Raw genomic sequence first — 24,626 nt, forward strand, 5'->3', positions numbered from 1 at the left:
ACTAACTGCATAAATCTTTTCAAATTAATCCTTTTCACTGGCCTACAAAATTAAATACCAAGGTAGGACTAAAGTATTCCACTTAGAAGTGCACTCCATGTGTCAGGAGTTGAATGTGAATTGAATACAAATGATTCCTTTGTGGCTGTGTAGCATCTTTTGGACATGGGCTTAAAATTTTACTCTTACAGGAACCTAAAAGTAATGGTAGAATGAACAATAGATCAAGCATCTTGCTTTCTCATTACATAGAAATAATCATGGGTACTTGTTTGAAGCTTAGATGTTGCTGCTTAATTAAAATGATTGAGTAATGATGTGTGGATTAAATCAGGGGATGATGAAGACTTGAGAATCTGGGTTCAATTCTCTGATCTGCCATTTCATTGAGAAACTTGTTCAAACTGCTGAATCTTCTGGTGTCCCACTTCCCCTTTATAAAAAGGGGACGACAATACTGCTTTTATCTTAGGTTATGAGGCCTCTGGGGTAGGAACTGCCTGTTAGTTTGAGCTTGTGTAGTATTAAGCACAATGGGGTCCTCCTCTTGGAGATAATAACAACAACATGTGCAACATTCATATAACACGATTTATCTTTCATCTTCCAGTGCACTGGATTTCCCAGATTGCCATGGTATTTTCTTTTTTAGATGTGAGAGATTTTTTTTTCTTGCAAGAATGCAGACATGCTTTTTGTCTTCCAATCTTCTTGCTTTCTGAGAGGAAGGAGGTGTGGGGGGTAAGCAGTGTTGGTATAGTGAACATTTTTCTGAAAGATATTCTTGAGGAGGCTGTCAAGATGTCATACCAGTTTCCAAACAAACAAACAAACAAAAAACATCCCAGTAAGTGAAAGTACGTGTGATATACAGGGAGAAATGCTTCTGAATTTCATGTCCTATGACGCATCACATGTTGAAGAGCAAGCCAGAAAGATTATCTTAAGTATTGCTGTATTTCCAGGTAAAGTATTCAGGTTATATGTATATATTATTTTTTTCCAATATTAGGATAGGAACAGCCTTAGAAAATAAAAGGCTTTACAATGGGGGAAGGAAGTTATTTTAAATTTTGGGAGTTTTATCAGGAGTTATAGAACAACTTCAGTTAAGGAAAATGACAATTGTATGAAGGAAATATTCTTAAAGATCTCCTGTAGAGGATCAAATAGGAAATGCCAGACCACACCTAAGTTGCTGCTAGCCAGATGCCTGGTTTCTGGCACTGTCCATTGCAAAATACTTCAGAAGGAGATGTGAGAGCCCCCAGAAAAATTGGGGATAGTGTTCCTGGTTGAGTGTCCTCTGGGTTTCAAGCCCTGACAGGACAGTGTGAACTTAGTAAGATGAGACATAATAGTCACAATACTTGGTTATATGTGGGTAGAACTGTTTAACATACATGTGTTTGCATGTCCTGGAAAAACATAAGTCCTCACTGTGTAGAATAGGAGAATATCATTAAATAATTGAGAGTTTCCTCTATTTAGTATATATTGTACAAATTAGCATATTTACTTTCTCTTCTCTGATTTTTCTCAGGAATTTATTTAGGTTAAAGTTATCAGCAGTTCTTAAGCTGTCCTCTAGATTTGTACCCTGACTCTCACAGACAAGGCTACTGGGCTCCTCACTTCCAAAGCAGCACGTACAGACGGAGGCTCTTTGAAAGAAGGTGTGCGTCCTCTTTGAAAACATAGCTGCCTGCTGTATGATTTCAGCCCATGATGAACAGTGCATCGATGCTGAGCACAACTACCCTAAGAGATGTGCCATTACGCGCTATTACTGGAATCGGCTGCTGGAAATACAGACTATGACAGAGCACCACAGCAAAGCAGCGTGGTGTTTTCATGCAGAAAGGCAGATTCCATCACAGTCCCGGACCACAGTCAGCAAGCATTAGACTGCTGCTATCGGGTAGAGTCATTCTAGCCAAGACACAAGATTTAGCAGATGTTTAGCAAAAGGTTCCATTCGTCTTGCCACAGACACATGTGGAGCTGTCAAGAGTCTAGTAAAGATTTTACAAGTTTTATAAGTCATAGTTTATTGAGCTTGGGAAAGAATTTAATATGGCATCACGATCTTGGAAGCTGTTTTTTTTCTGGCATAACATGTTTTAATTTGTTTCTAAAGGTAAGCTCTACTTTTGTGATAACTAGCAAAAGACAAGCTAAGTAGATTTTGTAAACATTGCTTCTATTTCTCTTTGGAGTCTTCTCCAATTATATTTTCTTAGGTTACACAATTGTGTTTTCCTCTGAGGGGTGAACTACAAGCAAGCCTAATCAGCATTTTGAAGCAGCTTAGATCTGGCTTAACTTGCTAGGGAGAAAGTTCTTTACCAAGTCTCATGTCTGTGGAATGGCACAAATAAAGGGAACACAATTTATCAACTAGTGTTAGACATGGAAAGTGATATATTTAGATTAGGAGTTTATGTGAGTGAAGGACTTCTTAGGACACAAAACAGCGCTGCACATCGCAGAGAGAATTTGTAGGGAGTTTGTGCAGGAAGATGCAGCTTGTGAAGTCAGTGCTGTTTCTGTCTATTGAGCACAGAGCCTACTAACAAAAATGAAGAATTAAGTGTGATAATTTTATAATAGCTTGTGAGGTTCAGGCTCTACTGTGTCCTGCTATATAAAGCCATCTTTAGTGACTCTGAAGTGTCTCACTTCCCATCAAAATTCTGTTGATTTGGTGAACTCCTATGAAGTTTACTTGCCTGCTGGAGGGAGAGTGCTCTCTGTCAGCCTCACTGATGTGAGCTGGAGCTGCATTTCAGGGATTTGGATGTGAAAGAAAAGCAAGGGACCAAAGGGGTATTGTAAGGGATATATAGAAGTCGTAGTGTAGACACAGAAGGATAGCAAGCACTTATGCTTTTTAAATACCCTTCACAAACACTGTTTGCCTTCTCAGTACTCTTCTAAATGAATGAGAAGTAATGCAGTCACTGTTTTGGAGCTTGAGACACTGAAAAAAAGGTTTGTTTCCCAACAGGAGAGTGGGTGTAGGGCTTAAAACCCCTGATAACTGCTCCTCTGCTCTAACAGTGACGCTACCATCTTCCTTTACTAGGAGCTCCTGCTGAATTATAAGTAGGCATAAGGCTTGTATAGCACATGGAAATGTATTTTTCTCACTGGCATAGCTGAGAACAGCAGCTTGTTCAGTACTCAACAGTTGTGACAGGGCTGCAGAGATGGAAAAGGAGGGGTTAAGAGACCTGCTAGTACTGTCTCAGTGTGATATGACTGGCACGCTCGTGTGGAAAAGCATTAGCACTTCTGCTCTCTTTCGCATATGTCAGTCCTCAAGGCACTAACACCACAGAGGAATGATGATGTTGATTGACATAACCCTAACAGAAACCGCTGGCAAAAATAGCTGGCTGTGGTACTCTGTTTGTCAGTGGATGCAAAATCTGAAAAGGTCCAAAGTAAAAAATTATAATCTGAAAATCTGGATCTGATCCGCTAATTAGCATTTGAGAAACAGGATCCCCAGTAAGTGATTCACACTTACTGGCAATGTGGTGGGTTCTCCCAGAAAAACCCAGGGCAGAACCAGCTCTGGGGTGTGCAGAGATGGAGATGAGCTCTTAGGGAGCATGATGAGCAGTGCCAGAGCAATGCTTCATAAGGCAGGGAGGGAGCACAGTGAGGAGAAACACTGGAAGTCGGGTATGGCAGTCCAGTGGCTGAATCATCCTTGATTTAGGGTCTGCCTTTGTTACATTTCCATTGTTTCCCTAGCCATGGTATGGTGAATGCAGAGATTCTCAAGAGATCTACTGTCCATCCGGTACATGTGAGTAACTCTCATTAATGTTAATGGGAGTTGCATGTGCTCAAAAAGTGAACAGACTCCCTTGTGATGCCTTGAGAAGGAAGACTGATATCTAAATGATGTGTAATTATTTGTGCAAATAGGATATGTGATGTCTCTGTTAAGTTGTAGTTGTTCAGAGAATCATCCTGGTAACATTTCCCTTTAGAAAAAATGACCACACAAAATGTAACAGACTATTAATTTCTGCTCTGTTTTACTTAAACTCTGTGCTTCTTTCCTGTTTTCTAAACAAAAAATAGTGTTCCTTTTGTTTCCCTCCCCTGGCAAAATATCTTTGAAAATAAGTGTTTGCTAGAGAAGAGTGAAGGGTCTGTGTCCTGAACTGCTGCCCTTCAGGGGGATGATTAAGAAAAACTGGGAGCTGTGGTGTGTAGCTGTACATAAACTTAGAAAGCATAATTGTGTCCTTTATTTATTTTTTATTTTTTGGGGGGTGGGGTGGGGATGGGAACTTGTGCACTGCAAACAACTACTGACGTTGGTGGGAGATAGGTTCAGGATTATTTCTTCCACCCAATGCCTAGTGGAAGGAGCAAGGAGTGCCTTGTTTGTAACACACCACAATACTTGGAAGAGGAGCTGGAGGAGGAGGGTGTCTCTTCTCTGATGTTGTGTTGCTTTGTACAGTGGTGGTCTGTACATAGCCTATGGCACCGTGGGCTTTACGAGAATGTGAATGATAAGTAATTGTGGTTATCATCTGTCTAAATCAGCAAAAACAACCTTTGTAAGCTGTATCTTGTGAAAGAACCAACAGAGAGATGGAGAACCTTCTATGGAGGAGGCAATTTTTTTTTTGAGTACATAAAATCTTAGAGTCTGAAGTGAAGGCATGAACTGAGGTTACATGTGCTGAGATTTGGACCAAGGGCACTCTTCATTTTACAAAGTGCGTCTTCTGGAAGATGCTTTTCAAATGTAGCATCTCACTTGAGTTTTAGTAGTAGCTGGTATTGCAGGTAGCAAGGTTGGTTCCAGTTAAAACTTTATTCTATCTTCTAAGACTTGTGGAAAGGGGAGCGTGGCCCTGGTAGGAATAACATGGCAACAGGCTGGTGATCAGTTAGCTCCTGGTATAATAGAGGAAAAGAGTGCTGCTCCTCATAGCTGAGCATGCAGCTTCGCTCTGAACTGAGGAAGTTCAGCAACTTGGCAGCTCTCTGAGCATTTGCCTACCTTATTGGGGCAATGTTGAAGACAGTTCCCAGTATTTATCAAGTGTTAGGGTTGCATTAAATCAATCACTTAAGTTTGCCTATGCAATTGTCAGTGAGCCCCCTTGTGTGAGCCATGAGCAAGGCTCATGTGCCAGATTTCTTTATCTAACAGGACTGGTATATATGGGCTGTGTAAGCACTCAGTGCTTCTCTATTCTCACTCCACATGTGGTCTTGTGCCTTGCTACAGCATGCCATGAGATCCTGGGCTGTGGACAGTTACTAAGTTTTTTTTTCTTTTTAAATGCTTCTGACTTGTAAACACTCTGCAAGTATAAATCTTCATGCCAACGCTGAGCTGAGAGGATGACACAGTGTGTAGAAACGAGGGAGTGGAGATGGTGCTAACCCATGGGGATGTCCAACAGAATGTGTGTGACCGCAGAGTTGTACTAATTTATACTCTTGGTATGTTCAGAGCAGAGCCCTCACTGGTCTCATTTGCTTCTGTGAGTACTCAGCAGTCCTGCAAATTGCTTACTGTGTTGCAGTTGGGTACACATCCTGGTAGCCTCCAAATCACTTTTTCCATCCAGTCTTCTCCCAGAAGTAGAATTTCTTTGGTCAGAACCCTATTCTGTGAAGCATCTACTGACATTGTACAGTCTGTGCTGTCATTCTGTTAACACTTCAAGGCTCTTCATGCTATAGGCCTTCCAAGGTGCAGAAAAGCACTCTTACTCTTCATTTCCACCTCCCTCTGTTGCTTCAAAAATAAGACGCAGCTCTACTGGAGGATAGGGAACTGCCAAGTCTGAAGCTGCTACAGCAGAGGGAGTCGCTCCAAAACTTAAAAGTAATTGTACAATAATACATGCAGTTAACAAAACCTTATGGTAAAGATCAACTCTGTGGTGGGCAAAGTGGCTCCTTGGCTGGAGAGTGGGTTTGCTCTGCAGTCCAAGATGATTCATTTACTTGAACTGGAGACAGATGTATGTCAAAACAATCTTGTGTGAAAATTGTTATATAGCCAATAACACATTGTCTGAGTATTGTGAAAAGAGGTGCCTTCTGATTGCTGTAAGATGACTACTGCAAATTTCTAACATCTCATGAAAACTCTCACACTTTGTTGCTTGCTCTGTACTTGAATAGGGATGGATCAGTGAAGAAGTGATTTAGAGTCTCTGCATGGCTAACATCAACTCTGGAAAGCCCTTCATCATGCAGCCAGGTTAAACAACAATGTTAAAGTATCACAAGCAAATTGATCCTCGTGAGAAACCAAGCTTTCTAGGATAGAGTTGGCATCTTTTGGCCCTGGCACTTCTGACTCAATGTAAAGCTGATCTTTGCTGACCTTTAGCTCAGTGCGTGCTCTGACTGTGCTCAGGCTGCTATTAGGCACGTGCTGCTCAGCTGAAGCACAAGGCAAATGTGACCAGGAGATGTTACATGCTTTGCAAGGAATAAACTTCTTGGTTGCAATGCAGTTGTATGGAGTCAGGATGGGAAGCACGCAAAGTGGAAGAGCTCCTGACCCTCATCCTTAAGGATAAAAGCCAAAATCTCATTAAGGATTGTAGGGTGGAAACTTGCTTGGCGGTGCGGTTTGTGGCACCTGCACATTCAAGCCTGATTAGTTTCAGAGACGGGATGCTAAGTAAACCTAATATAGGGGATGGTAAATCCTACATCCTTTGCCAAAACAAGCAAGGCAGATGAAGCTGTCACGCTTTGCCTTTTCTTCCTTCTCCACGAATTGGACGGGTCCTAAGGAGCGCAGTCTCCCCTTCCGCGGAGGCTTCAGCCGGCTGGGGTCGTTAGACTTACAGCTGATGCCCCTTGGCCAGTCATGCATTGCTGATCACCATTCAAGGTAAGAGACAAAAGAGAGAGCTTAGCAGTCAAGAGGATACTGATGAGAGGGGAAATTGCTTATTTGAAAGCCTTTCTAAGCACTCTTCTCTTTCTCGACAACAACAGCGTTTATCGCTCTCCTTTTATCCCTCTGCACCGAGGCAGGCGCTGTCCGTTTCGCAGAGCTCCTGAGCAAGCCGGCTCCTCTCCTCGGCCGTGTGTGTGCCCCAGCGAGAGGGACTGGGACATCTGCACGGCCAGGTGCTCCACTTGGCTGAGGTGTGAGCGGTGGCCAGCACACCTTGCCCCTGGAAATGATGTCAGCTGTGTGGGTTTTACATTTTGATTAGCAGAATCGGGGTGAGGGTGAAAGAAACACTGAAGAAATACACTACTGTGTTTTGAAATATGTCGACTGCCTGTAATATTGCCTTTCTCTTATTACACAAACCGGCCTGCACGCTGCAGTTGTACAGCTGCATGGTTAGCTAGAAAATCCCGGGATTTATGGAAACTAGTTCAATTGTTCCCTCCCTTCACTTCTGGCTGCCTATAGGTGAAGTTTACTGCCGGCAGTTAACATTGCTTGCATGCCATTTGTCTGATACCAATGGCAAAGTGTAGACTTCAGGTGATGCAGCTGCTTTCACACTTCTGCTCCCTTCCAGGTGTTGGTCAGTCTTTCACTACTTCCGTATGAATTTTTTATTTGTATTTGGTACTCCTAAAGGCCACAACCCCAGTGTGAAGATTTGCCTGCAGTCTTTGTCCCCAAAGAGTTTGCTGTTGCATGGACAGGTGAGCAGTGAATAGGGCAGGGATGAAATTGCTTTTGTTTTATGGGTGGGGGTCTGAGGCACAGGGAGAGTAACTCTTCAACAAGCTGGCCAAGAACACTGGGGCCAGCCTTTTAGAAACAGGGCAGTGAGGAAGAGTTGCAGCTGAATGTGATCAATAGTGTAATCATCTAGCTTCTTTCTGCAGTGGTGTTTCAAACTTCCAGGTGATGTCACTTCCATCTGACTGCCTTGTGCCACCCTGTCTTGATGCACATCTGTGTTAACTTGTAGTCATTTAGACACCCATGTGTTACCTATGATTTTTTTGTTTTGCTATCATGGAAATGGATCTCAAAGTTTAAGTTGGATTAACAGTCAGTTCTTGGATTTGAACACTTCTGTGTTTACTGTTGACAGTGCCGGTAACTGTTATTCTGAAAAGCTGTGACTCAGTGGAGCCAATGCTTCATTCTGAAGTCTTTAACTGAAATGCTTCATTACAATTTCCTAAGCTAACCTGCAACGTGTTGTTTCTGAACAGCACAGCTATCACACGCCACTTCTTGTGGTGTGTTACTCTGTAGGAGTGTGAGCTGGGAGACAACCATCCCTGTTCTTCATGTATGATCGGGCCCTGGACCAGACTGTGTCTCCCATGGGGCACCACAGATCAGCGGGTGGGTGGTTGGGACGCAAGAACAGAGACTGACTTTGCCTACCTCTCTTGAATTACAGCTGTGAGACTGATTGGAGAAATGCACCTCAATGTATGGACAGTGCCTGAGCAAAGTATTTTGCACTTTCCAGCATCACCTTATTTTAATGTTCTTACAGCAACTGCATTTTTCATTGGAAAATGTTCCCAGTACTTCTGCATAGTTCCTACAGAGCTATGAGAGCTTGTCCCTGTTATAGAAGTAAAGATCCTTCCCATTTTGAAAGGAGAATATAAAATGTCATAATTGAAATCCTGGTATTGATGTATTAAGTACAAAAATGTCTTAGGTCAATAAGTGTGGATTCAGAACTGTAACGCTCTCAAACTGTTTCTTGTGCACAGAAAGGACTCAAAATGACATTTTTATCAGTCAGTGAAAGCTTAGTTTAATTGGCTGCAGTCAAGATTCTGTATTGTTCTGCGTAATCTGAATTAAACATTGGTTTGACTGCAGATGTGGCTTTATCTTCCTTGAAGACATAGGGTGCTCCGTCAGACAGTAGCATCAGCTTTGAAGTTAAGTTATTCATAGCTCAAGGATTGATTCTGACATTAACACTGTTTCCCTACACTTCTCCTTGCAAGCACATCCCACCAGCCCATTCCTTCAGTTCCTCCTTTAATATTAATTTTAAATGTCTGCAGTTTCATAGCAAAAGAAAAAAAGCTCCCCTTCCCTCCCCTTCCACTCTACAAATAAGATTGAAAAAGCAAAATTAGAGGGATTAACAGCAAATATTACTTTGTATGAAATAACGTCTTGCTCTTGTTTATAAATTGCCAGCTATTACCTGCCTTAATGTAGAGAAAATTGTTTTGCCATTTGTCTGTGAACAGGTTCTGTTACTTAACTACAAAGCTGGGGCATAAATGTATGCAGTAGATGTACTGAATCCCTAAATATACTGAAACAAATATTTTACTTGGACCTTGCTAACCCATTCTTATTAATGACATATAGGCCTAATAGCTTAGGGTCATTCACTTAAGCAGCCTTCACTTTTAGCTGGCAGGTACAATTGAGTTAAGTGAAATTTCCTTCTCTCTCTCTCCCCCCTCTCCTTTTCTTTAAGGGACAAGTGGGGGAGGAAGCATGACTTTATTCTGAACTTTCTTCTTGTTTCTTTAAGGAACTTTTTGTGTGAGAAAGACTTGATGTCAGTGCACAAAAAATGACTTAAGATTTGCATTCTTTTGCCACAGGAATAAATGAACAAAGTTTGCAACTGAAAAGGCATTTTTACACCTTTTGTTGTTTAGGAACATAGAAATCCCATTATGTTTCATGCATAGCCCTAAGGAATGTGCAAACAAGTATTAGATCAATGGCATGTCTCTGCAGCTTCTTTTATCATGAGTATTTAAAACTGAATATTCAAGCATTCATTCATATTTCAAACATCTGTCTCAAATAGTGCATTTGTGTTGGAGTATGTTTTATTGCCAATAGATAGGTTAAACTGTAAAACTTTTAAATATTTTATAACTTGCAGATGCTTAGCTATGGTTTGTAACAGTGTTTGCAGGGATTTTTTGATGCAACAGATTGGAAAATTAGCAATAAACTTTAAAAGGTAGCCAGGCCAAAAAAAAAAAAAAACCTGTCTAAAAGAAAGTACGTGAAAATGTTGGAGTGTAAGTGTAATTCAGAGGACCTAGCATAGCTTTATTCAATAGTAGTGGGGTCTGTGTCATTTAAGGACATTTTAAAGCTATCTTTCTTCCCCAGGTAATCCACACAAGGATCATGGTCCCACTTACAGTAATCACCCTGCACAATTTGACAATAGTGTTATCAGTGCTAGGGCTGGTAGCTGTCCAGGACGGAACAGTATAGTTACTATATAGTCTCATCCTGATACCATATGATACCACGTAGTCTCATCCTTCCCTTCATCTGCTTTCTCGCTGTTCTCAAGGAAGGATTTTTGGAGGCACCTGGTGGCCTGGCAGCATGGGGGGGGCAATGTGTACTTTTGGGCCTGTGCCCCCGCCATCACTGTGTCAGACTTTCATAGAGCTGTGGCTTTTAAAAACAAACTAATATTCAAACAAGCCTAATAAAAAAAGAACATGCATCCCTTTAAAAAACAAACAAAACAACAACAACATGGTGAACTTTCCTTTGTTGAGCACAGTATACCTGGAATTATTATAGTGAATATTTTATAGTTCGTTTTGCAAAATTAGCAATGTCTTAATAACAAGGTGTCCTGGCAGTAATCTGGGAACTAGATTGTTTTTCCACCTCCTTATGTTGTTCACATCTTGTTTGCAGTTAAACTTTAGGAGCTGACTTCCATTTTTGTGGTTGCAAGTACTTCAGTATCCAGCTTGCTTTATTTACTGTAGTATGTTGGCCCAAACTGTCTTGCTTGTGGATTGTCTATGTGTGTATTTTCACTTTTAAACCAAAAGACTGTGTGGAGTAGCCTAGCAGAGATCTTAAATTTAACCCGTTCTTAATCTGTTTAAGATTTACTTTAAACAAAGACACTGTTTGCTTAGCCTTTTAGTTTTGTTGGCTGAAGTGATCTAAGATGGCATATTGTGCTAAGCCAGTAAAACTGTGTGTATAACCACGGCCACCAGAAGTGGCTGGAAGTGGGTCTACCAAGATCTGTGTATCGAATGAAATGCCTGGACAAATTAACACTAGATATTTTTGTTGTTATTATTTGTATGGAAGTGAAGAAACATTCAGCATTGGGGCTGTCTATGTGATACTGACATGACCTCTATGCAAGGCATTGCAGTAGCTTTTAGGTGACGAGGCTTTTTCTCCCAGGGGCTACTGTTTGATGTGTTTGCATCAAAGTGTTGCAACTTTGTAGTAATCAAGACTTGCACGTTATGACAGACTTTATATGCCTCTTCAGTAGCTGTAGTAGAACAAATCGAAAAACACACAAATACCTTAATGTGTGAACTGGTCAAGGAGGATTGAAACCTTTTAGGAATATATTTTTCTAATGGAGGAACCCCTGATTCCGTTTTGGTCCCTGCAGTAAAGTAGTCTTGTTGCACTCCCTGTCTCTGAGCTTTGTCCTCTTTCCATGTTTCTTCCAGTTCTTCCCTGTGCCAGTCCAGTCCCATGCTCTCATATGCTCTTCGCCAAGTACCGTTGCCAAGTGTCTGCTGCATCTGTTCCTGTCCACAGTCATCGTGACCATGTCATGGTGTCTCTTCTCTCTCATGAGTGCTGTCCCTGAGGCCTACTCAGGCAGTGCTCCTATGTCCTAGCCCCACCATCAGTCCCTCATCTGCAGTTATCAGCTTCCAACTTCTCCTGTTCAGTGTTTCTCCCTGGTTTGTTCTCTCCCAGATGTGGTTCTCCCTGCCCATATTTTCTGCAGTCTGTTCATGTTGTGTTGGTACCAGAAGCAGCGGGATCTTGGGAGTGGCAACAACCAGAGCCTCAGCTCTTCTGCCTGCTGCCGTGGGGAGCTGGGGAAGAGAAAATTCAGCTCAGCCTGTCGAGCCAGGCTGGAGACTGCTCTCTGCAGATGGTGCTTTAAAAGAGCTCTGATGAATCTCTCTTCCCCAAAGATTTATAACCTGGACAAATGTGATTTTTTTTTTTTTGTTCCTTTCTTTCAAATTAGCAAAAGGCACAGCCCTGACAACAGCTAAGTCCCTGCAGTGAAATTCAAGTGACTGTTTTGTTGGGAAGTTGTTTGTGCTTTAAAATGGCAAGCAAGAATTTGTTACAGTGCTTATGGAGTGATGTCCAATTCTCAAGTCATTTTCTCAGGATTACATATCTCTTGCAGGAGCTATCAAAGAGAATGCAAATACTTAGCCCAAGAAAGGTACCTGGAATGAAACTTTCAGTCCAAAATTTGGCAAAGCTATAAGTAACTGAGAACAGGACCTGTAAAATGTGTCACTGCTAGCTTTGTCTTTCATAATAGTTCAGGCAAACCAACTGCTGCAGTGTTTTTGGAAAGATACTAAATCTTCTGCTTCAGGTTTTAAGGGATTAGGAAGACACCCATAGTGGGAGGTAGATTATCTCACATCTGTCTAATTCAAGGCTTCTTGTGTCTCTGAAACATCTGGTACAGGCTGTTGCAAGGACAAGAGCAAGCTAATTTATATGTGCATGTGTTTTTCATAGCTTGCTATCTTAAGCTGGTACCATTGGGTATTCTTTTAGGTGAATCGGAACCAGTAGCTTGTTGCAGCCAGAGCACTCAAACTATGTTCCTAACTTTAAAAAAATCTCTCCAAGTGACTGACTTTATTTTTCCCTTTGGCAGCTCTTTGGCATCTGAAGCAAGTTACGTTTTTTTAAGCTGTCCTAAAACAAGGGAAAAATTGTCACAGCAATTTCATTTTGAAAAAAATAATTTTGAAGTGGAACAAAAGGGGTTTCATTTAGCTCTTGAACATATTTTAAGCCTGAAAATTATGTTGGAAGGAAACTTTAGCTAACATAAAATATTGTTGTGTAATAAGGGTTCCTGAACTTTTTTTTTGTTGGTGGCAGAAAAGCTAGTGTCATGATAAAGCTGGTTATGCCAGCATTTTGATTTGCTGGAAAACATTTCTTGGCTCTAATTTTAAAAGCTCTTATGGCCTTAAGCAGTGACTATTAGAGATGCACACTGCAGGATGGTGATAAACCCTTTGTTATGCTGAGGTGGAACCCACTGTCTTCTAAATAAAGGGTCTCATCAGGTAAGGAACAAGAGGCAACTTAAAGAGGCAGAAGGGGGTGCAGTGCTCTGCAGGGTAGGATCTAGTTTTGTGATTCAGTGCTGGAAACACCTGAAATGAAAAATAGCTTTAATAGACAGGTCTCACTTTGGTTGGAGCCCAGTGCAGTTGAGATTTGGGGTATGCTGCTCCTGAGGGTGGTGGAGCCAAACAGTGGCTTTGCAGAACTAAAAAAAACATACCAGTGTCTCAGGTGGATGCAGAATTTTCACCTGGAGGGCTTTGTTGCACGTAATAGTGGAGGCACAATCAAGGCAGTGCAGGGTGATTGTGAAACCCAAGACCTTGATGCAGGCTACATCTCAGTGCTAGGCCCTTCTTGGTCCAGAGACTGAATGCTGGTGCTCTTTTTTCTCAAGCGGGAAAAAGAACTTGGACCTTTAAATATCTTTAGTGATAGGCATCTTCGCTATGACTGAATGTACAAATCAAATGTAACATACACTAAAGTTAATTAGTCAGCTACTTTTCTACTCGTCCTTTGTGCAGAGAAGTGATAGACAAATATGAAAGTACAATTGAAGGTCCATGAATTGAATAGCAAGAGGTAATTTTTAAAAATAATGATCTGCTTATAGTGGTTTTCTTTCTTCAAGCTTTAGTCTCCTATTTGAAAGGCCGACCTCTATTTGGAGGGGGGATTCAAACTATTTAGTTAATGCAAACGGATGAGCTGAATTTGAAAGCAATTGAGGGACAGGATGGAACATCTAAAGGCTACGTTGTCATTAGTTTTATTTTAGTTAAAATGATTGTACATGTTTAGTTTAAAATGGAGGGGAAAAAGTACTTTGAAATATAATTACATTTAACAGTCTTGTAGCTTTGTACTTTGTGCTATAAATTGCATTCCCAGCTGTTTTTCATCTCCTGTAATTTAAATAAGTAAACCTTTTGTTCTTAAACTCACTTAGTTCCTTCTAATTCTGTTGATGGACATCCATTTCTACTGCTTTATTTTATGTTAATATTTAACAATGGCATGCAGTTACCCCCCTGCCAGCCACAGCTCCACCTCCTTTGTTTCTGGAAGGCCTCTTTTTGCCTCGGTCTTTACTTTTACAGAAGAATCCAAACTCCCTCTCCCTGCATCTAGCGGGAGCGAGGTTTCTGCATAAACCAACACAAAATCCCTCGGAAAGGGCGCTAGCCCCCAAGCGGGGAAGGTGGTGCTGGGCTGTCAGCCCCTTTTGTTCCTCGCTCAGATGGAAGTATGAGGTGGATGATGCTTTGTGGGCCGGAGCAAAGCTGTGCCAAGGGAATGCAAATCCACTAGGTGTGCCCAGGTAATTTAAAATGCTCATGCTGGCAGCTTTTCTGCATGAGTAAAGCTACTTAATTAATGCGTTTTCTCCACTTTCTTTTCTTGACAAGTTGATTCGAATTGAAATGGTCTGTAACAAGCCTGTCATAGGTCTTGGGGACAAGTAAACCCTTTCCTGGAGGTGGAAAATAGCACATTTCGCGTTTATCCCTGACCAGAATGATTGGTGGCAGGTACAGCAGACTGACTGACAGCTCTGGTTGGACTGCAGCACCCACTTACAGCCTGGGCCCACGGTATGGCTTCACGCTGGTGCCTTAGAAAGTCAGGTGCAGGAGTTCAGGTAGGAGAACTGGCATCTGTTGTGGCTTTTCTGCTTCCCTTATTTACACAAGGAACCCGAGAGTAGCATGAGTGTAATGGGCACTGTGTGTAGGCTCAGGCAGTGCTTCTCATGTCTCTCCCCTCCTCCACCCCTCCAGAGAAAGCTTATTTTTAATTTGCTCGGCCTTGCGGTTTGACAGGAGTGCAACATGGCGGAGACCTGAGTCCAGGAGCAACAAAGACAGCACTGGGCATTTCAGCCACTGCCTTTGAAAGCCTTGACAATAATGGAGTTGGGAAGCCCCACTGTTCAGCCTTCTTTATAGTGTTAATATACTGTCCAGAAAGAAGAGAAGCAAGAAATTGCTCAGATTTCATCTCTCAGATTTCATCTTGCATCTAGAGTGCCGCAACAAATCAAACTGAAATGGGCCCCTCCGTGACTTCTGCGCTACCATGCTGAGCTGCCCTGGGCCCCTTCTCCCCCCGCTTTGCTGAAGGTTATAATGCTGATGGAGTACTTGAAGCAGGCTGTTTGGAGGCAAACACATGTGCTTTTGAATTGCAGAAGTGTCCTGTTAAGGATGGACTCTGCTCTGAAGTGGATTAGTTCATAGCGTTTCAAGTTGGAGGCAGGTCGTGGATGCCTGCTGATACAGAGTGAGGCCAGAAGAGAGGTCTGCTCTGCCTGCTCACCCACCTTGGCTGGCCCCAGGGCCTGTCTGGCTTCCCTTGAATGCACAGGGACAGTTCTTGCTAAAGGAGAAACAAGAAAATGAGAGGTACGTTTGGGGGAGGCAGAGTTCTTGGCTGGCTGTCTCTTCTAGCCAAGGCTTTGGGGCTCTGCTAGTGACAGCACTATTTGGTCACTGCTGCTAGCAAGAAAATACTGCATATTGTTTAACATGTGCAAGCTTGTAAACACTATTAACAAGCATTGTTATTTTTGATGCTTTATAATATTAATGGAGTTTGGAGTTGCATGGCTCTTCTTCAGGGATGCATTGGGAAGAATGCTGCAAGTCCAGGAAAGCAAATGGTATCATATATTGAGTTACGCTTTAATAACCAACAAGAGCTGCAAAAATATTTAACTTCAAGAAACAAACAACAACAACAACAACAAAAACACAATAAAATGCACAAAGAAGGTAGTCAATTTAAAGCAGAAAAATGGTAATCAAAAGAAGTTGCACCTTTTAGTGTTCATTCATTTCAGGTCTACATAATAGAAAAATTCTGGCACCTGCATTTATTTAAAGGCTGCTTGCATTAATACTCTTAACTCTCCCAGTACATAGAAGCACCTAGAATGCACTCTCACTGTGCAATAGAAAGTGCACGATCTTCAGCAGTTTTCTTATTGACTTTCATAATTTAATAAATCAAATTTTAGTTTTTAATCCTTTTGCAGCTAGGGATATTTTGTGCTCAGAAGGCTGGGAGGTATGTGCCAGCAGTTTGTCTTGCCAGTTGGAATTCCTCAGGGCACTGAGAAATGTTGAGGAACAGGGACTTCTGCCTCCAGGTCTGCCACTAGTTTTACTGATTGCCTGAGTAGTTGGAGCTGCAGCAATAAAGCATCCTTTCCCAAGAAGTGCAGCATGGGGGAGCGAGAGAACACGTGCTAGTGTGTTCACATCTGGCATTAACATATAAAATTTGAGGCATATAAAATTTCTTCCCGTACAACTAAATTAAAAACCTGTGGCATAAGGTAAACTGACAAGTGCAAAACTCCTTGGGTGGGAAATTTTAAATGGTTACAAATGTCTCCTGCTTCTGGAAAAATTACTGAGCAAGGCTGTCCCCAGACATACTGCTTAACAGTGTCGGGTAGAGCTGTCCTGATGCTATGATCAGTGTTGCATTTTGGAGAAAATATTCTGTTCTGGGCACTAAAACAATGTTGCTGCACAGAGCGTGGAGCAGAGTCCAGGCTGCAGAGCTGAGTTATGCTATGTAAAATAAGCACGTCTCAGCTCTCGTTGGTTGAGAGGACTGGACAGCCGCAGTTCACTGCTGCTCTGCTGGGTAAGGTGGTGAACACTGATAGCTATTGACTTGCAGAGACATTCTCTCTCTGTTGGGCAATGTTTCCAATTTGAATTTGTAGCTCTTGGGATGTCTCAGCTGGGGTGATGCACTAGATGCTTGTCCCTGGAGACCTCGTTTCCGACTTAATTTGATGTACTTATTCATATATCTACTTGAGCAGGACCGAGTCTAAGTAGCATAGGCTCTTTCTGAGTGACTCTGAGGCAGGCCCAGAGGCAGTAATGTTGCTGGTCACATGAGCTATTGTGCTGTCTGTCTTTAGATCCGTTGGAGTTGTGAGCTCTCATGTTTACGGTCGTGGACTCTGTGGAGAAGCATGAAAAAATGTAACAAAGAGCTTGACTTCCAAGATGCTACCAGCTAACAATATCTGTTCAAAGTAATAAGAGGTGCAGGACACTGCACTTCTGCAACAGCAGGTCTTCTGGGAGGTGTAAACTCAACCAGGTTTCTGTGGGGACACCAACCCCAATTGCTACTGTAGAAAAGCAGAAGTGTATGCAGGATTATGTGAACTACAAGTAAACTTGAAATCAACTAGAATTGCTGGAGCAGATTGAGGCTGTCTTGGTCTTTCCAGCACCGATACTTTTCTGCTCAGGCAGGGGGGATTTTGACGAGTGAATGTCCAGCCTTGAGTTCCTGTTTAGACTGAAATTAGGTTGCAGCCTATGTTGAGTTCAAAGAGAAATGCAGCTTCAGTCGTATTGCCCATACTTGCTTCCTCCTGATGCTAGTCTCTATCGTCCCTTGTCCACGTTGTGTTACTACACGTGTTACATCTATATTAATATTTTTGTTGATTGTATTAGCAACCCTGCCGTTTATAGTACTCGTGTTGCAAATATAGTCCTATGTGAAGGCACTTAGGAAGATGTGTTATGGCTGTAGAGACCCAAGTGATCAATAGCTTTTAGATTACTGTGTCACTAAACAGCAGGCTGAGACATGGAAAGGCACTGTTACTTTAGGGATGAGAGATTTTTAGAAAATAAATCAATAGTGAATACAGACAGATTGGTTTCCAGTTCAAATAATTCCAAGAAATATGGAGCCCAGGGGAAACCATTCCATTCAAACTTGGAAATAAACAACATGTGCTTGCTTTCATTTATGTATTTGGGTCAGTACTCTTGAAAATGGAGAGGGAGCCATTGGGCAGTATATTGGACTGGAAATGGGGAACCTGGGTTCTACTTTGAGGTCTGCTGGCGACCCCTCCATCACCTACCCAGGCTCCCTTTGGTGCTAACAGCCTTCACTCTGGGTCTGCGCACACAAAACCTTCAGTGCACAGGGACCAGCTGGCATGATTCCCAGTTAGAGCCCCTCTGGGGGCTAACAGAAGTGTAAGCAATAACAAACATTCAGGAAGGTGATTTTGCTTTCAGAAGGCCTTCCTTTTTAATGCTCAAGTGGCCATGGGCTAAATGGTTATTAGTAGCTGTCAGGTGCAGCAGCCTGCTGGATAGCTTATAGGCAGGTATGCCATTAAGCTGCCAAGTATGCTGCTGCTTCTCCAGGAGGTGCTGTGATGTCTTGCATGTGCAGGTGTGCTAACCCAGCGTGACATCATTTAGTGCACGTGGGCAAACTCCTCTTCATGTAGTTGTGCCTGAGGAAGGCACGGTACCCTAAGGAGACCAGTTGGAAGAATGTACTTGAAATAAGAAGTGAGAGATACTTGCATGTTGTCCTGTCATGTGGTTCTGTTCCTCCTTGTCCAAACAGGAGAAGGATGCTGGCTGCTCTAATCTGACTTCTGTGTCTCAATTTAGCAAAGGTGGTTTCCTGCTGGTGGCAAGGGGAGGGATAGTACTTTGGCCTAAGGTTTGGGAGACCTGGAGCTAAGTCTTTTCCTGGTGTTGGATGTCCATGAGACACACAGCCATGTCACCTGGCCTGGCTGTGCTCCATGTGCCAAGTGTGGAGAAAATAATATTCCCCTTCCTTGAAAGAGTGAAGGGTAATTATTTTAAGGCACTGAGATAAGGGGAGCTGTATAAGCATCTAAGACAAATAGATTTGTTCCACTGAATTCAGTGGCAGAACTTTTAATGGGAGCAAGATCCGGGCCCCATCTGATAAAGAACTTCATCTGGATTACATATGGGGACAGGCATTAAAGGACCCATCTAAGGATCTCCCCTCTGGAGTACATCTATAAAAGACCCTCTGTAGTTCTGTTCAAAGCTCACAGTAATGCCAGTCTCCTCAGGACAATTCACTTAGATCATTCAGAAACTCTTTCTTGTCTAAGCCCTGATGCTCTCCCCAAGTGGAAGAATGCGGTTAAGACTCCCATGCAGGGAAGACTGGAGATTTGTTTTTTATTTGAACCCAAAACATTAACAAATTGGACACACGTGCTTGGAGACTAGAGACCGTTCTTATTTAAGCCAATGCAAAATTCTCCTTGATCCCAGCAGGATCAAGCTCTTGAATATTGCTTTTACCTTTTTAGAATATCTGCCTCTAAATGAAACAGCCGGTGACAAACTCATTCTGGATTTAGATTCCTTGACTGATTTGCTGCCAGAGAGGTTTGCAGACCCTCTCTCTAGGGACAGGGGAGTTCATAGTCTAACTGCCGAATGAAAGACCAAGGGCAGGTATCACCGAGCCTTCTCTTGAGGGGCACACTGTTTTGCATGTGAAAGTCAGTGCCCTGTGCTAGAATTTTTCAGTATTTAAACACCTAATGCTCTTGTCAGTCTTGTTCCAGCCTGCGTAGTGCTTCTGCTCATATAAGTGTGATTTTCTTCCTCTTCACATGAACGTACTGACAGGTGAGTATTATATGTGTAGGAAGCTATTCAGCAGGAACATATGCCTTGAATATGTTAAAATTCCTTGCAAGTCACTTGATCAATGTGGAGTATTTGTGTCCCCTCTGTAACTTTGCCCTAAATTCATATTCATCAACAGAGGTTGCTCAGTACTTAATGGGACACTCGGGCATTGAGTGAAGGGAAGGGACAATACGCAAACAGAGTGAAGAATGAGGACAAATGTAGATGAACTTCCTCAAACAGGCACAAAATGCTCATTCCTGAATAAAAAATGTGAAAAGGTCAAGTGCCCCCAGAGGTTTCTATTGTGACAGGCACTTAACCCCTTCGCTCCTGGTTATCTGCTTCAGCTGCTGGGCCACTCAGTGCACAAGTGCCATTAGCATCAGTGGAATGTGGGGCCAGGGAGCCGTGCAGGATATGGCTCGTCGAGACCCACCTCCCTTCTAGGCAGCAGGCGCTGGGCTGGGAGGAAATAATCCTTGTGGACGCTGACCCTGTCAGTAGCTGTGTCTAGAGATAATTATTTCCTAACATGTAACCTTTTCATGGTCAATTGCCTCAGTATATTAGACAGAAGTGTGATTTCCTTCTATCTTCAGACACACGAGCTCTTGTCCTTCCCACTTTAAAGATGTAACTTAGCAAGTGAGCAGACAACCCAGTGCTCTCTGGCAAATGCTTTTCCTGTTTTGCTTAAATGGAAAAGAGGTTTGCTTTTCCTCACCACTGAGCAGAGAGGATGTGGGATATAGGCCCACTCCCATGCTTTTTGGCAGACAGGGGTTTCCCTTTAAGAATTTAATACTAATCAGGCAACTGTCAGTGTTTAGCAATCTTCTGCTCCACCAGACTCATCTCTTGTTGACTGAATCTGGTTTACCTTTTCCCAGCTTGTGACGCTTCAGCGTATGCCCCTTGACACATCACCAAGGCATCTAAGAGGCAAGATCAGCAGAGTATGTCAGTACAGCCGCTCAGAAGGCATCAGGTTTGATATAGTCAGGAGCATAAGAATGAGCAGCCAGGGGTGAAGACAGTTCTCTGGTGTGACCCCATGAGCACAGCCTGCTCCTGCCCAAAGTGCACCCCGCAAAGCAGTTGGGGACTGGCATGGAAAGCTTCAGGATGAACCCTCTTCCAACTGCTGCCCCCCAAATACTCCTCTTTGCTTCTTGGTATTACAGCCTGTTCAGAAGAGAGTTGGGCACATCACCCACAATTCTCGCGTTTGAGCTGGTCTCTTTTGGAACAACATAAGCAAAGTTACTCATCTAGCACTGTGGAGACAGTTGTATGGACTGAGACGAGCAGAACAATGATACAAACCCAGTAAGTGTTGCTGAGCATCTTTCATAGTCAATATTTTTACACCCTTCTTCTTGCTTTGTAACAGGATCTAATTGGTTTAAAAAAAAATAAAAATCAAAACTAGGTCAGTTTGCCATTGGGCCTTGTAAGAATTTAGCTAAATCTCTAGACTTTTGTTGGAAGTTAATTTGAGCCAGACTTAGGAAAAATATATATTAATATACCCATAGTCTCACGTGAGAAACTTGTAGGCAGCGATTTGGGATTCAAAGCCATAGTCGTATTCCTAAGACTAAATTCAAAGCCGTCGTTTAAAAGCAAGCTCGCACACGCGTATGTCCTGATCTTTAATTAGGCAAAACTCCCACTGACATCAATAGGAGTTTGACTTGAATAAGAACTGCAGGATCAGGTCCATAATTTGGTACCTGGGATTTGATTAAGCAGCTAAATTACTAGAACAGTTTCCCCATGAGTATAATTGCCTAATTAATTTTTAAAATAGCTAAGTTCAGCACTGAATATGGTGTACCTCTTGCCACAAGACATGTATGCTGTTTAATGCAAGTTGATGGAGCTATTTGCAAGAGTCTGTAGAGTTTATTTTACGGTTAAGTAGTACTGTTTATTTAAAGTTCAGAAATAGTCACCATTGTGTTATGTTATATTTCAGAAAATATTTTCTTGTGATAAAGTTCACTCGTAATCTAGTTTGGCTGTTAGTATTTCAAATGCATTTTAGAAAGTAGTGCTCTACTATCTCCTAATTCTTGTGTTCTGGCTTCTGTAATTCGTTTCAGAGGCGGGAAAACTCTCTGGAGGCTGGGAGATACCTTATTCTCCAAGATTTTAAAATTCAGTATGTTTTTGTCTTATAGAAAAAAACACCAATGTTTTTGTCTTGTAATTGGTTCTTTTTTCTTGTGCCCCTGCATAATGCCTATGATAAATCATATACTTATCTTAATATGTATATGTACATACCTACATATATTGTTTGCTTCTGTTAAAGTTCCAGTCTAATGCTGCATGCTGTAAGGCTGTAGTTGATATATTTTTTCAGAAGGACAGGCTTTCACAACATAAAGTTTTTTGTTTGTTTGTTTGTTTTTAATCAGGCCTTTTCTTTCAAAAATGGATAGAGAGATCTTAGCATGGGCTTCCTAACTGGAAAGAATTGCAGGAGTTGCAGTGTGGAAAAGTAGAAGCTGTTCTACCTAGATGTATACGTATATGCCTGTGTGTGTTTGTGTATGTGTCTGTGTATATAGACATAATTAGACTCCTAGTTGGCATAATGCATAATACTTGCTCATGTTGTTGACAGTTACTTAATAATACACGCTTTCCCATTCTCTCCAGCTGAATTCTTAAGGCATTACCATGGGAATTTTCCTTTTCTGGGGATCGTAACAGAGCTCTAGGACTAGTTGTTTTTGTGATGTGCTTCTTGACTGGCTGGAGTGGCCCTTATTCAGGAACTCCATCCAAGCATCTCCTACAGAGAATGAAACCATCAGCTGTCCTTGAAGCAGCGCTCCATACTGCGATAACACATAACGGTGAGTCTTGCGTCTTTGGTGAGCCTTTCAGTGTGATGGAATCTTGGATTTTAACACGCTCAAAGCATGGCCAGGAATTTAATCTCAGCATATCACCATACGAAGTAGGATGCAGTCAAATGTATCCTTTGGAAAGGTAGGCTTGAAGTTTTTAGCAACCATACTGCTCCTTTTAAAGGCTCTAAGAATACTTGAAAGGTAAACACGGTGTGACTCTGAAACTGCAGCCACAGGCTCAAATTGGCTGAAGTCTGCAGTCTTGATGTCTTCCTAAATGATAGCTTTTTTTCTGTTCTGCCAGTGTCATAGCCTTGCCCACAAAATAGCCAGTCCTGTGTACTTGAAAATTAGCAATCAGGTCCACCCAAAATGATGAGATGGTTTTAAAAGTGGGAAGATTATCTTTTATGTTTAAATTGGAGCTATTTTGAATGCTTTCCTGTTGTCTTGCTTTGCCAGTTTTTATTTTGCATTCAGCTCATGTTTTTGATATTTTTCTGTGAGGGAAACAGAAAGGAATACAAGGAACATAAACTTTCAGCTTTTGTTTAAAAAGAAAAAAGGCTACTGTCTTGATTTCTGCTTCTGAAATTCTCTGAGACATCATTATTTAGTGTCATTAATGACGACTATTGTCTAGAAGTAAGGAATACTGATTCAGGATTCTCTGGGTCTTAAATAAAATTTGGAGATGCCTTGATTATTTTTTCCCTTCTCTCGTTTGCTAGTGCTGAATCTCAGCAAAATTAAGGAGACTCCTCTTTTATAGAAACATGAAAGGTAAAAAGAAAGTGCAAAGTCTACTTATCATAATTCCGGCAGTAGTTTGTCTCCCACAGCTTTGGGAGTGTTGCACCCCTTCTCTATGTGGCACTCTGACCTCCTCTAGCGGTGGCTGGGCCACAGAGAGCCTCTCTCAGCTGCCTGCCAGGGGTGTCTCTGGTCTGGGGTGATTTGGCTCAGGGTTCTGGTGATCTGGACCAGGATCACTGTTGTTAGGGATCCACTGGTGTGGGAGGTTTCCAATTCCCACAGACTCTACCGTGCTTTCACCTTCTACCATGATTTCTCCTTTGGACAGCACTGGGAGCTGTGTGACGGTGTGTGTTGCTTAGAAGAGCCAGAGAGATGTGGTGGAAGGCTGACAGATCCTATTAGCCATGCTTATTTTTAGTCTGGGTTTCTAAAATATGAAAACAGCAAAGAACAAACACCAATAATTTTGTTTCTTTGTCTCCCTCTCCTTAAAAAAAAAAAAATCCAAAACAGAAAAAAAAAAAAAAGAAAAACCATAAAAATTGGGAGAAGATCCAAGTTTCCATTTCTCCTCAAAATTTATAGCCTTCTTTCTGTAACTGTGGACGCTTGAAAAATCAAGAGTAACACCACAAAGGGGAGATCTCTGTGTCTAGTTTTCCCTATTGTCTTGGCTCACTTGACCCTGTTGGGGATGTGCCCTTTCATTGTATGCTGCTGTTGGGCCTGCGAGGGCAAACAAAGGGAAATGAGTTCTGTATAAGCCCGCGGCATGATCAGGGACCAGCTGAATTAGCGGACCAGCCCTTGGGGCAACGTAGCTGTACAGGGATGCAGCTCTAACGTGCCAGGGTACTCCATTCCCCTTAGCCACGAGCACTACTTGCCTTGGGTCCGCGAGATGCCTGGAGGGTGCAGTCCTCCTATTTGCTTTCCTGCAAGTGGCTGAGGATTGGGCACAGCCTTGCTGGTCTTGAGGGGCTAGAAAAGCTGAACTAAACTTTCAAGAGCTACTGAATTGCGTCCCACTACAACGTGAGGGTGAGAGATTGTTTCTCCTGTGGTCCCTTTTGCTGGGCAGAAAGCAAGAACGTGCGGTCCAGGGATCCTCACCACAGGCCCCAGAGTGCCATGTTGTTATCCCTATTTTACATTCAAGGGATTGGAGGTGGATTTAATCAAAGCCGTGCAGAGCAGAAGTGGTGGGACTGGATGTGGGGGCTTCTGCCTCCCTGTGTGCTGGGCTCTCTTTCAAGATTAATAACAAACGACCATCTCCAAGACGGTGGTACATAATACCTTTCTCTTTTAAACCAAACGCCCTTCCAGTTGCAGCCTCAGAGTGGTTTGTCAAAGATCTTCCTGGCTAGCAGTCCTTTCACATGCTTTTTTCTAAAAATACAAAAACCCTAGTCAGTGAAGGGATCATTTCTTTAATATCATAAATGGCTCCTTAGG

At 42.3% G+C, this 24,626-nt stretch overlaps 1 protein-coding gene across 1 annotated transcript in view; it reads left to right on the plus strand.

Moving 5' to 3' along the window:
* Positions 1 to 24,626, plus strand: part of ZIC3 (Zic family member 3) — a 222,996-nt gene that overhangs the window by 42,846 nt on the left and 155,524 nt on the right. Inside the window, exons 8-11 of the mRNA XM_083796726.1 lie at positions 1,544 to 14,387; positions 20,727 to 20,871; positions 21,651 to 21,709; positions 22,213 to 22,412. The gene's annotated coding sequence lies outside the window, so the exon portion shown is untranslated. The remainder of the gene's footprint in view (positions 1 to 1,543; positions 14,388 to 20,726; positions 20,872 to 21,650; positions 21,710 to 22,212; positions 22,413 to 24,626) is intronic.

Source organism: Anser anser (genome assembly GCF_964211835.1).
Source record: "Anser anser genome assembly, chromosome: 13".
Taxonomy (NCBI): domain Eukaryota; kingdom Metazoa; phylum Chordata; class Aves; order Anseriformes; family Anatidae; genus Anser; species Anser anser.